Source organism: Macrobrachium nipponense, chromosome 12, assembly GCF_015104395.2.
Source record: "Macrobrachium nipponense isolate FS-2020 chromosome 12, ASM1510439v2, whole genome shotgun sequence".
NCBI classification, from domain to species: Eukaryota; Metazoa; Arthropoda; class Malacostraca; order Decapoda; family Palaemonidae; genus Macrobrachium; species Macrobrachium nipponense.
The window spans coordinates 49,921,893-49,935,158 of NC_087205.1; the positions used below are offsets into that span (position 1 = coordinate 49,921,893).

Sequence of the window (13,266 nt, forward strand, 5' to 3'; positions counted from 1 at the left end):
CTGAAATGAAGAACAGCTGCCAAACAAGGCATTAAAAAGGATTTTGTATATAATTGTGCTGTATTGAAAGATATGAGTATGTAGTTCCATCTTGTGATGTTAGACTTTCATCAGTGTTAGAATTATTCTTCCTAAGCCTACGATAGTGACTAAAAGCACTTTAAAAGTTGTCAAGATGATACTTCTGCTGTGGGGCATCTGTTTGTTTATGTTGGAGTGCTGCTTTCTTACCTACCTATGTGAATGTTTATAGGATCCCCTGGTCTCTTTCAAATGGTTGCTACATCTGCAGTGACTTGTCAGTTTTTTCCTTTGTAACAAATATTGTATTTGGCATGGACAATGAAACCACCTCAGTATGCTTTGGCTTGCTCAGAAATAGGTTTAGACGCACAAGGCTTGTTTAAAGTGTACTTTGCTCCCTTCCTCAGGTGAACCTTCTTGCCAGAGAGTAAGTTAACGTCTGTCCTTGATGAAAGTACTTCATGACTGAAGGTGAGGGACATATCTTTCCTATCCCACTGATGGTCAGCAGTAGTGGTGGGCAGAAATCGACTCCAGAATCGATCTTGGCGAGTCTAGCTTAGCGATCCTGGAGTCGACTCACATCCACAGAAAATCGACTCCTCTCTGCTCCCTATTCGCCAGCTGTTCAGTGCATGTGATCATGAATTCATGATTTAATTTATCAGGATCACCACCTGCAAGCTGAACGCTCGCACTTAGGGATCAGTCAATGAGATTCAGTGTTTATAGGAAGGAGAATATATAAAAGAGAGAAGAGTAAAAAAAGCATAATAAGGGAGTGTGAAATGAAATAGATTAATAAAGAAAAATTCTAATGTGAATAAAAATGAGTGTAAACAATTGCAATTGAAATTAAACTCATAAACAATCTTTGAAACATATAACCGAATGATTGATAAACTCATAAACAATCTTTGAAACATATAACCGAATGATTGATCATAAGTTAATAAGACAAATACAAAAGAAGGAAATAAGTATAACATTTATAATGAAAAAAACAAGGAATAGGCTATATGATTCGAGACAAAGGGCTAAAACTAAAATCCATAGGGCAAGGGCATAGATTAAGAGGATTAAGAATGCCCAGATAAGGCAGATAGCCTAAAGCAATCTTCTCCCATAAGAAAATAGGCTATGCTACATTAATCTGTTTTAACCCTTCCCTACCACTCGATTTTAGATTGACATTATGGTCTAGTTTGGTTGAACAGAGAGCACCTGCATGTAATTATCATGGAATATGCCTATGTCTCTCTTAAGCGGCTTAGGAAGCGCCAGAGGGCCAAGCGAATGCTATATTGACATCACCCTGAGTGACCCAGAGAATATTTCTTTCCTCCATGACCTCCCCCAAACCCCCCATCCCTTGTTTGTTTGTCTTAGGTGCAGCTGCACCCAGGGAGTCAAATCCAGAATTGATTTTTGCGAGTCCACCCTCTCCAAGAGTCGATTTTGTCGAGTCCAAAATTAGCTATTCTGCACAGCCCTAGTCAGCAGCGCAAGATTCAAGAAAGGACCTCATATGGTAGAAAAACACCCAGTTTCTTAAGTAAAATGCTTAATGCTAGGTCGGGGTCACCTTTTTTTTAATGTGATAATGAGACTCTTGATCTGATTAAGTCGTCATCCATCATTAATTTCAGAGAGGTAATTGACCACCTTCTTCATATTCAGGGCATTCAAGACTATTGTCAGGTACACTAAAGTAATTGATTTCAGACAATGCCACCAAATTCTCTGATCACAGAAACTAAATATAGGTTGTCTCTTGGGTGAATTGAGACATTAGTCTCCTTCCAGGGTGTTTATGTTTGTGGATTTTGCAACTTATTAGTAATCTCAGTCACTCAGGTTCAAGAGACAAGAGATCAGTGTTTTTATTCTCTTTTAGCCAGTTTATCATAATTGTATTCCAAATAAAATTCTTCCAGATGGGCAGAAATTATGCCAGTCTGTATGTTTTGAAATGCTCTTTTTAAATTATGGCTTCACATGACTACTTTTCATCAAGATTATGGTCCTCTAGTTCATATGCTTACAAGAGACATTGATTAGTATTTCTGCTGCCCTTTTAGTTGTAATTAGTTGCCATTGATCCAAGACATTTATGTGAATGGATGAGTACAGAATTGTTCAGGTTGGTTTTATTGCTGCTTCTGATAATAGATTATCCTTGAAAGTTTCATGCAATTTGTGCAACTTGGGTTGTACAAGCTGTCTGTGGTGAGTTTTTTTCCCAGTAATTGGCAACTAACAAGGTAAAATTGAACAGGGAAAAACTTGAAATGGATCAGTTAGCACTGTAGTTGAGGAGTATGAGGTTGAACCCCAACAAACATAGATTACCCCTCACTCCTTGATTTTCTGTGGACAGTTAATATTTTCTTAATTACTCTTGAATATATGACCAAGCTTGGTATTACCTTTGATTCCAAGCTTTATTTTTCATAGAATTTAAAGAAAAGCACATTATCTAATGCTATCTTAAATCATAGTTCATGACAAGGTTTCCATATTTAGAGGAAGGATTGTATTAATGCCACCTGCAATGATGCCTTTGTTGGAAATGTATTGTGAAATAATTAATCTGATATTAACCAGTTACAACAGGTTGAATAAATTGTTAGATAGTGGTGTTCTTACCAATAAGAATGTTACATTGAAATATTATCCTATCTTTGATTTAGTAACAGTCATTGGAATGTTGTGTTTTTCATGAATTCCCCACATGACCTAGTGTTTGATTTAGAGAATGGAAAACAACACTTGCCGTCAAACATGTTTTTAGTGACACTCCAATTTTCAGCCAGCAATGTACGTAAGTTTCAGAAACAAACCTTTGAAAGAAGGTTTATCAGACTTGAATATTTTCATTTTATCTAGTTATGTATTAAAGTTTTAGAACAAACCATACAAGGGTTAAGAGTGTTAACTCAGTAGTCAGTTAAAGTTATGTACACTCTGTTAACCTTAAGCAACCATATTTTTTGGAGAACTTATCCTAGTTATAGCAGTTTTAGTGCTCAAGAGTTCCAATACTTTAGGGGATTTGCTTTTGTGTCTTATGGTTTCGATAGTGGTGAGCAGTTCTGGGAACAGAGCTTTGGATTTTTCTATAGTGCTATAGTGGTCTTGTTTTGAGGCATGCTTTAACCGGAAAATGAATTTGTTCATATGTGGAACAAATCTTTGGTCTTAACAATAGGATAACTTTCCAAGCGCCAGCTGGTAACCGGTTAACACAATCAAGATTGTAAAGCAAGAAATCTGTGAGATCGGGCAACTCCTGCGTGTATGAGGTGATAGCTGGTCAGAGACTGCACACCAGACCTCGTGATGCACCAGTCTTTTCCTTAACCGCCTTAGGGAGTAGACGCTTGCGCTTTTGCTCTCCTTCCAAACCGTTGTATTGTGCCCGTGTTCTTTCTTTTGGTGTGTTGTGTGTGGTTGTTTTGGTTTATTATGGGTTCCTCTGAGTCTTCATGGCCTCGTCAACACATGTGCCCAGGCATATAGGGTTTTCTGTGCTCAAGGTTTTTAGTGTCTATGTCTACAGATCCGTGTACAAGATGCAGTAGGTGCAGAGAAAATTTTTGTACTATGACGAATCCTTGCCTGGAATGTTGTTCCTGGCCTAAGTTGCAGTGAAAGGTGTTTGTTCCGATACGTAATACAAACCATCGGTCCTTTAACAATAGGAAGTAGCTAAGCGGCAGCTGGAACGGTCGTAAGCTTCGAACAAGGGGAGAACGGTAGTTAACTGCTTGTCCGATCGTCGCGCGCCGCGCGACTGGGAGGTAAACAAATCACTTTTGCTTTCGGCCGTGTGTGGGAAGGACGTGTTCGCCATCGCTCTGCCCGCTTTGTCGTTTGCTTCAACCTTGAGTATTTGTTTTCTCTTTCTGTATATCAGGAGTGATTGTAAGTACTTTTTCTCAATTCTATTATTCTTGCAATGAGTGAATTGGAAGAGATGGAAATATCACCGCGCCCTCCAGTCGCCCGTAGAGTGTGTCCCGGGCTGGAGGGGCGTAAATGTGGAGGGTTCAGGTCATTTGTTGAGGTGGACCCCCACGAGGTTTGTTCTCGTTGTAGGGGGCGAGAATGCTCCCGCAACGAACCATGTGTGGTTTGTATGAATTGGTCCGAGGCGCAGTGGGTGCTGTACGAGGGCAGGAAGAGACTTAGGCCGGCCAAGAAGTCATCGGAAAGTCCAGTGACTCCTTTGGTGACGGACACTTCGTCCTCTTTCCTGCCTCCCGGCCAGCCCCCACGTTTCGCGCCTTCCCCTGGGGGGGGGGTTAGCGGGATCCTTTTCCTCGCTCGATCCGTCGAGTGTGGAGGGGCGCCCGCTACCCGGACGTACGGCTGTACTCGGGTCTTCCGTCCGCTCTGGGGGGGTGTTTCGCCCCCCAGGCGCGGGGAAGCCCCTCAAACTAACCCGACTATTGTCTCCGCAGGTGTGCCATCAGCGAAGGACGACTTGGGACAGGTGTGGGAGTCGCTGGGACTGCAGGGAGTGCCCAGCATCCAGGGGTTGCTCCAGCGGTTGGCGGGGTCGGCTGTGGTCACTCATGGTGCGGTGACCACAACTACCACCACAATAACGACACCAGCGTATGAGATGCCACCACATCTGGTATATACGCCCCATATAATGTCGGTGACACCCACGGTGGCTATACAAAAACCAATTGCTGCCGTACCAAGGAGGACGGTGCCACCACCACCTGGATTTTTTCCTTTGCCGACCCCGGACTTCCGCTGCCCAAAGAGTACCCCCCTGGACCTGCCGCCAGTGCCACGGATGTCGGTAACTGCAGACAGGACGCCTGGCTCTCCCGTGGTACCTGCCGTGCCTGCCGTACCTGCTGCTGTTCCAGCTACTCTTTCTATTTCAGATCGGCCTGCACTTTCCCTTTCAGATGTTCCTGCCGTTCCTGCTGTTTCCGGACCTGTTCCTGTCGTTCCTGCTGCTGGTGTTGCTGTCACAGGCTCAGGTCTTTCCGGACAGGTGCAGTCGGGCCCTGTTGCTTCGGCAACTGCCCCGGCTCCCTCCTGGATGGAAGACCTGACGTCTGTTCTGCGGAGCCTGGCGAAGAAGAAGAGGAAGAGGAAGAAGGTGTCGTCGTCGTCTTCATCGTCTTCTTCGTCGTCTGCTGCCTCTCCTTCCCCTTCGACTTCTAAGGCTAAACAGCCGAAGAAGAAGAAGGCTGCCTCCTCCCCCCCTAAGAAGACTCCTTCGGGATCTTCTAAGGGCCCGACTCGCTCAGGCGAGTTGGGGAGTTCTTCTGCTGGTCCTCCTGTTCCTTCGGGAACGGGGCCCGTCGCTTCTTCTGCAAAGAAGAAGTCGACGGGGACCAGAGGTGCACCAGCCTCGGCTGGTGCGTCCTCACCTGGTGCTAGCGGTTCTGCCGCTAAACCAGGTTCCGTCTCGGCCGCTTCTCGTTCGCGAGAAGCACCGAGTGGACGCTCTTCCAAAGAGGACCGTCCAGCCAAAGTTTTGACGCCCGAGCTTGCTCGCCGTCAAGACAGCGGCGCGGAGCAGAAGACTGGCGAGAGTCGTGCACGCGACTCTCGCCAGGCCAGTGGACGCTCTCGCAGCGATCAACTGGCTGCTCGGGCTGACGTGACGGTCGCTGACCGGCCACGGGTTGAGGCGAGGAAGGAGTCCCCACGGCCGCGGGTACCAGCCACGGCTGGTACCAGCGGTTTGACGCGCCGAGAGGACGCTGGCCGGTCTCGACGCGAAAGGGAGCCTAGCAGGTCACCCGTCCGCCGCTCCCGATGGGACCGGGCGGAGACGGTGACCAGCGGCAGCTCGCCTGACGCTAGAGATCGGTCTCGACGTTCTCAGCCGAGCCAATCGCCCCAGGCGAGCGGCAAGGCTAGGCCTGCTGCTCGACCGTCACCGCGGGTTGACGATCAGCAGCAGCCCTCCACGCACGCTGGTCCGGCCAGCGAGCGAGGGGGGAGCGTCAGGTCTGCCTCTCCTGTACCTTCAACCTCCTCGGGCTATACCGGGAGGAGCGAGGTACCAAGGAGCGATCACGAGAGGTGCGCCGCTCGTGACCAGCTATGACGCCGTGCGGCTCAGGCACGGTCTTAGGACCGACCAGAACGTACGCGCAAGTAGTTGGAGGCGACCGTCAGGGGTCTGTCGCTGTTCCTCCTTCTGAAGGAGGAGTATCGAGGGATATGCTCTTGTTGGAGGGACTGGACGGTCCTACTCCACAAGACGCTGTGACGCCTGAGATACAGAGGAACTTCGCAGAGGTCATTAAGTTGATGCGTCTACATAATGACCTCGCGGAAGGATCGCCGCTACCACCAGCAGAGCCCACGTCCCGGCTCGAGTCATTTTGGGGTCCCAAGAGGGAACCCAAAATGATGATGGGGTTGCCACGATCGGAGCTTGCGGACTCGGTCCTGGATCAGGTGGAGAATCTCGTCTCCGGACGGGAGGACTCGCTAAAATCCGGACGGTCCTCTAAGCTGCTTCCTCCTCCTCTACAGCGGCAGAGGCGATTTTACGTGCCATCTGAAGACCCGATATTGCCGAAACAGGTTAACCCGGAGTTAGCGAGGCTGACTCCAGGTGTGTCCCTGCAGCAGCTCCTGTCGGAGAACTTATGGTTCTCGCAGCAGGAGGCACTTGCCCTGGAATCTACCGCTATGGCAGCATTCCAGGCAGTTTCCTGGTTGGATTTGTGGTCCCTCACAATATCCAAAGTAGCGGACCGGCTCTGGGAGTTCTGCTCTCGAAGACGACGCTTCTTTCAGGAGACTGTGCCAGTCTGGAGGAAGAGCAATCTCTTACCTCGCCCATCAGACTGCTAACCTGTGGGCCAACTTGGTTCTTCGACGTAGGGACGCAGTCCTTACCCGAGTGACCAAGGGGGCCGGGCGTGAAGCGGCACTCGGGCTACGAAATGGACCTCTTAGGAGTTCCCCAGCTCTCTTTCCTGGAGAGATGGTGGACGCTGCGGTGGAACGGCGGCGCACTGACGAGAGTGACCGCTTAGTCCACCAGGCAGTCTCGAAGGTTTCTGGGCAACCTCGAGTAACTGCGGCCAAAACCAAAGAGCTTGGCTAGCGCTTCCACGGCGGCGAAGACGGTTGCACCGTCCAAACCCCGTGCGAAGACTCCAGCTGTTTCAACTTCTGCTAGGGGAGGCCGAAATCAGCCCTCCTCCCAGCCCTCCTTTCCCCGAGGAGGTGCTGGAAAGAAGTCGAAACGAGGAGGGAAACGCTAGGGACGGCGTTCCCCCTCACCTGCTGCACCGGAAGTGGGGGGGTGCCTGGCGAGCCATTGGGCGACTTGGCAGCGCTACGGCGCCGAGAACTGGATAGTAGATGTCCTTCGGGAGGGATATATACTAACCCTTCGGAGGTCTCGGCCCCCCCCTCATCTCCAAACCGGTCCATCTACAGACCTATGTCCGGGGATCAACAAAGGACAACGCTCTTCGACAGGAGATCAAGACCATGCTGGCGAAACGAGCTGTAGAAATCGTGGAGGACCAGTCACCGGGCTTTTACAGCCGCCTCGTTCCTAGTGGAGGAAAAGGCATCGGGGGGCTGGCGCCCGGTGATAGACCTCTCTCCCCTGAACCGCTTCGTTCGCATGACGCGGTTCACGATGGAGTCGGCACGCTCAGTGCTCGACTCGATCAGGGGGAACGATTTCATGCTTTCGGTGGACCTGAAGGACGCGTATTTTCAAATACCCATCCATCAGGCCTCCAGAAAGTACCTCCGCTTCATCTTCGACGGGACGGTGTACCAATTCAGGGCACTTTGTTTCGGTCTCTCAACCGCCCCACAGGTGTTCACGTGAGTGTTCACTCTGGTGTCGGCTTGGGCCCATTCGAACGGGATACGTCTTCTGAGGTATCTCGACGATTGGCTGGTCCTGGCGAGCTCCCGCTCGCAGTTGCTACAGGACAGAGATCGACTCCTCAAGTTTTGTCGATATGGGGATCGTGATAAACTACGAGAAGTCCGATCTCGAACCCAAGCAGAAGATGAAGTACCTGGGTATGCTGATAGATACGGTAGCAGGGCAAGTCTTTCCCGCAGACTTGCGTATCAGCAAATTCAGGCAGGCAGCCGGCCGGTTCCTGTCGCGGCAGGAACAGGCAGCACAGCAATGGCAAGTCGTGATCGGCCATCTGTCGTCACTCGAGAAGTTAGTCCCTCACGGGCGTCTTCACCTGCGGTCTCTCCAGTGGAGGCTAAGGGAGAGTTGGTCTCAGGCCAGGGATCCTCCTTACTTTCCCGTGGCTATCACGGACAAGGTGAGGGCAGGACCTAGCCTGGTGGCTCGACGACAAGAACCTCTTAAGAGGAGTGCCTATACGCACTCCCCCCCCGGAGATGCTTCTGTTCTCAGACGCATCGACACGAGGGATGGGGCGCACACCTGGAGGAGTTGCTGACTGCAGGTGTGTGGGACCATCACGAAAGCACCTTCACATCAATGTCCTGGAACTCAAGGCGGCGTTCAACGCTCTCCAAGAGTTTCGGGGACCGCTTGGTTTTTTGGGACACTCAGTGGTGTTGATGTGCGACAACACCACAGTAGTGGCATATGTCAACAAGCAGGGGGGGCTAGTGTCTCTTCCGCTCCATCAGTTGACAGTGCAGGTGCACGAGTGGGCCACGGCTCACTCGATAGAGCTGTCAGCACGCTACATTCCAGGCAAGAAGAATGTAGTAGCAGACAAGCTCAGCCGTCGGGATCAGGTGATAAGGACCGAATGGTCTCTACACCAAGATGTGGCGGAAAGGCTCTTCACCTGTGGGGGCGACCGGATCGTAGACCTGTTCGCCACCCGGCACAACAGGAAACTTCAGGTTTTCTTTTCAGCTGTGCCGGACCCATGGGCAGCTGCAGAGACGACTCTTCCAACACCCCTGGGACAACCTCTTCGCTTACGCCTTTCCTCCCTTCTGTCTGATTCGGAAAGTGATCAGTCGAGCGCTGGTCACTCCCAATCTCAGAATGATCCTGGTGGCTCCCAAACGACCTCAAGCCGTCCGTTTGGTATCCGGACCTGCTGGCTCTTCTTGCGGACGCACGAGAGAACTACCCACCTGGCACAACCTTCTAGCCCAGCCACACGTAGAACAACGGTACCACCACGCAGTCCAGTCCCTTCAACTTCACGGCTGGCTGTTATCCACCATCTCTTGCGAACGAGAGGCTTTTCTCGTACGCAGCAACAGAGATGGCTGGACACGTCAGACAGTCCTCTGCAGCTGTGTACCAGGGGAAGTGGGCCGTCTTCTGTGGTTGGTGTCGTAGACGGGGTCTGTCTCCTCTCAGAGCACTCTTCAGCAGGTAGCGGATTTCCTCGTGTTTCTTCGCCGAGAGAAGCTCCTCTCAGTACCCACAGTTAAGGATATAGAGCAGCACTGGCGCTCGTCCTAAAACTGAGGGGACTGGACATCTCGAATTCGTTCGAGATATCCTTGCTAATGAGGAGCTTCGAAAGGTCTTGCCCACCCAGGGAACTCAGGCCCCCTGCGTGGGATGTTGACTCTCGTACTTAGGAGTTTGACTCGAAGACCCTTCGAGCCACTCCGAGAGTCGTCAGACAGGGATCTGACCCTCAAGACCCTCTTCTTGCTGGCCCTGGCATCGGCGAAGAGAGTAGGGGAACTACATGGCCTTTCTTATGATGTTAAACATACCAGAGGCTGGGGATCTGTGACGCTCGATTTCGTCCCGAACTTCGTAGCTAAGACTCAGAATCCGTCGATCCCTGACGACAGGTTCGAGTCTTTCACGATCCCCTCCCTCCTGGACTTCACCGATAATGATGCGGATGAGATGCTGCTTTGTCCTGTGAGGGCGCTACGGCGCTATCTGAAGAGAACTCGACATCTCAGGCCTGAGTGTCGACGCCTCTTCGTTAGCACTGGGGTTACCAAGAAAGAAGTCTCCAAGAACACGCTTTCTTTCTGGCTACGTGAGGTGATCAGGAGAGCGTACGAAGCTGATGGTAGCGACGACATCCGTACGCTCCGACCGAGAGCCCACGAAGTCAGAGGTATCGGACCCCCTTAGCGTTCCGTAAGAACTTCTCCGTGCGCAGGTCCTGAAGGCAGGTGTCTGGGCCAACCAGACCACCTTCACGTCCTTCTACCTCGGGATATTGCCCACAAGTCCTTGGATACTTTTTCCTTGGGACCTGTGGTGGCTGCTCAACACGTTGTGTAAGCTTACCCAGCACCCGAGCAGGCAGAACAGCATCGTTCCTGGTATGACTGGGAGAATGCATGTGTGAATGAGAGAGTGACTGGCTTCTCCTTTCACCATCTTTTTCTACCTCTACCTGTGGGCAGAGGGATACGGTCGTTACCTTGCTGGAAAGGAAGTCAGATGCAGGTAAGCTACTCAACAGAGCTCCATCCTATCTCTTTAACTAGAGATAGGAGTAAATATCCACCACTTCTCCAACAAGGGGGAGAAGTGGATGCCAACATGAGACAAACCCATTACTTTACATTTGCTCATGTAAAGGGAAAAAGTTCTTACAATGCTGGTACGAAGAGATACGCTTGCCTCTCCTATTTAGTACTCGGCCAGAGGTCTGACCATTGATCCTGCGGTGCACACCCCGATCAATCGGACAGAGGCTTGGATCCCTCCCTCGCTCTTACGACCAGGGAGGCAATTCCAGGGGATGGACGAACACCAGTCTGTTCATCAAAAAGACTCAGATTCCTCCCACCAAGAATCAGTCTTCCTATTGTTAAAGGACCGAGGGTTTGTATTACGTATCGGAACAAATGACAATTTGTCGAAAATTGCATTTTTCCTAACTATACAAACCTGAGGTCCTTTAACATAAAGTCCCTCCTCATGCCACCCCTCACTCTGCGTATTTTGCATGGGCCAAAAGCAAAAGTGATTTGTTTACCTCCCAGTCGCGCGGCGCGCGACGATCGGACAAGCAGTTAACTACCGTTCTCCCCTTGTTCGAAGCTTACGACCGTTCCAGCTGCCGCTTAGCTACTTCCTATTGTAAAGGACCTCAGGTTGTATAGTTAGGAAAATGCAATTTTCGACAAATTGTCATTTTAAGAAGAGGGAACATCGCAGAGTTTTGACTCTTCCTTCTTGGGAGGGGTTTTCTTCGCCTCTTCTGGACGATTCGTCTGCTTTCTCTCCCTTGATTGCTCTTCCTGTGGCTAGTTCTAGTGTTCCCATGTCACCTTCCTTTTCTTCCATTGATTTGTCGATGGAAGTATCGGGAGTGCCTCAGGGTGATGTTATGTTTAATGTAGCCCCCTCTCTCTCAGGCTCCAATTCTCCTCCCCTAGAGGGAGGAGGCTACACCATCTAGTTCCTTTGTTTCAGTTTTGGAGTCATCCAAGATGGCGGCAGTTTGGACATCGCTTGGGCTACGGGGTTCACCTTCCTTGGGTGGACTGCTGTTGCATTTCTTGGAGGCTTGTACCCCCCCTCCGGCCCCCATTGCTGTCCCACCTCCCCCTGGGCTCCTCTATGTTGGCTCTCGTGTGCTGCCATCTTGTGGTGCCCCACTAACAATCTCTTGGTGAGGCCATCAATTAGCGCTGGCCTCGGAGATGTTGTAACGTCACTCCCAGTGCCCTCTCAGCCTATGATGTCAGATGCAGCGGCCGCTCATCCTCCCATCTCTATGACATCATCATCCTCTCTCGCTGAGCCATCCGAGGTGTTGTTTCAAGTGGTCTTCCAGAGACTGGACTCTGGTTTGGAAGAGAAGTTTTCTGCTTTTGCTGTGAAGAAGACAGATTGTAAACGTAAGGTCTATTCTCCACCTCTTGCTTCTAAGCGAACTTGTAGGGAAGGGAGTTTATTGCCTTCTCCTGCTTCTTCTCCATCACCGCCTCGTCATCATGTCAGACGTTGGAGGATCAAGGACTTTGTGGTTTCATCTACTGCGAGCGGAGGGAGTGTATTGCCTTCTGCCTCTCATGGCTGTCTCCCCCCCATGCACGTCCGTGTTCGTGCAAGTAAGAGGGGTGCTTTGCCATCTGCCCCACAAGGTCGTACTTCTCCATCTCAGGTTCGTGTTCGTGAAGTTGACAGTGAAGCTTGTGGAAGGAAGGCATCCTCGTCTTCATTACATGGCTGTGTGTCTCCTGTGTGTGCTGGTACTGCATCGTTGTCTTCTCTTCACGGCCGTGTCTCTCCACATGGAAGTGTTCGGGACAGTATGAGTGTTGAGTCTTCATCTTCCGTACACAGACGTTTCTCATCCTTGCATGTATGTGCTGATGATTTTGGAGGTACTCCCTCTTCATCTGATCCAGTTCCTGTTTGTCAGATTAAGGACAATAAGGCGCTGATTAAAAGGTTGAAAATTGCAGAGACAGAGGTGGTCCAAGCTGTTTTTAAGGATTCTTTACTTGACAAGACTGTGATTGACGGTTGGGAACGTGAGGCTTCCCTGGCTTGTGGTCGTTGTTCTCGTTCTCTTGAAAGAGGCCTTAACCCTAAAAGTCCTTCTTTGTGTAGCTCTTTTCAGCGACGTTCCTTGTCTCGGGACCGTGGTCTGTTGGTATCTCACAGACTTGTACTCGACTCGTCACACGGCCATGGCCATGTATGTGATTTCTCCTGTGAATGCGTACATTTTTTGCCTGACGTACGTGATGATTTCACCGATGGTGTACGTGGTTCTTCACACATGCCTGGACGAGGTTCGAGCTGGGACCGTGCACAATTATCGTTGCAGAATAACGCTCGGGAACCTTCGGTCACAGGGTCTTCAAGTTTTAGAGACTACTCTTCTACCAATAATGTCCAGAATGCTACCCTTCCTAGGGAAGCTTCATCAGTGTTGTTGCAAAAGGAGGACGATGCTGCCAAGCCTTCTTCTTCATGTTGTCAGTCACCATTGCCAGAGCAGGAGGAGGGAGACACTCAAGAGTTTATGTCTTCCTTCGCGGAGGTTGTTGATCTCATTCATGAGTTCAACAATCTTGAGTGTAGGATGCAGGCTTAGTCTTCTATCAACCTTACATGCATACAGGCCTTGCTGGGTGCCAGTCATGATTCTAGGACCTCTTTTGAACTTCCCCTGTTGGGTCATGCTCAGTCTGTCTTGCAATGTGTGAACACTTTTGTGTCAGACCGTGATGGCTCTCTGCATTCCAAGAGATTTTCCAAGTTTCTTCCTCCTCCTCTTGTGCGGCATAGGAAGTACTACTCAGCTAATGTAGTTCATTTGATGC

The 13,266-nt window shown here is 50.2% G+C and overlaps 1 protein-coding gene across 12 annotated transcripts in view; it reads left to right on the forward strand.

Annotated features, from left to right (window-relative positions):
- The window catches only part of LOC135224522 (afadin-like), a 573,724-nt gene that overhangs the window by 204,434 nt on the left and 356,024 nt on the right, over positions 1–13,266 (forward strand). The gene's annotated exons all lie outside the window — the stretch shown is intronic.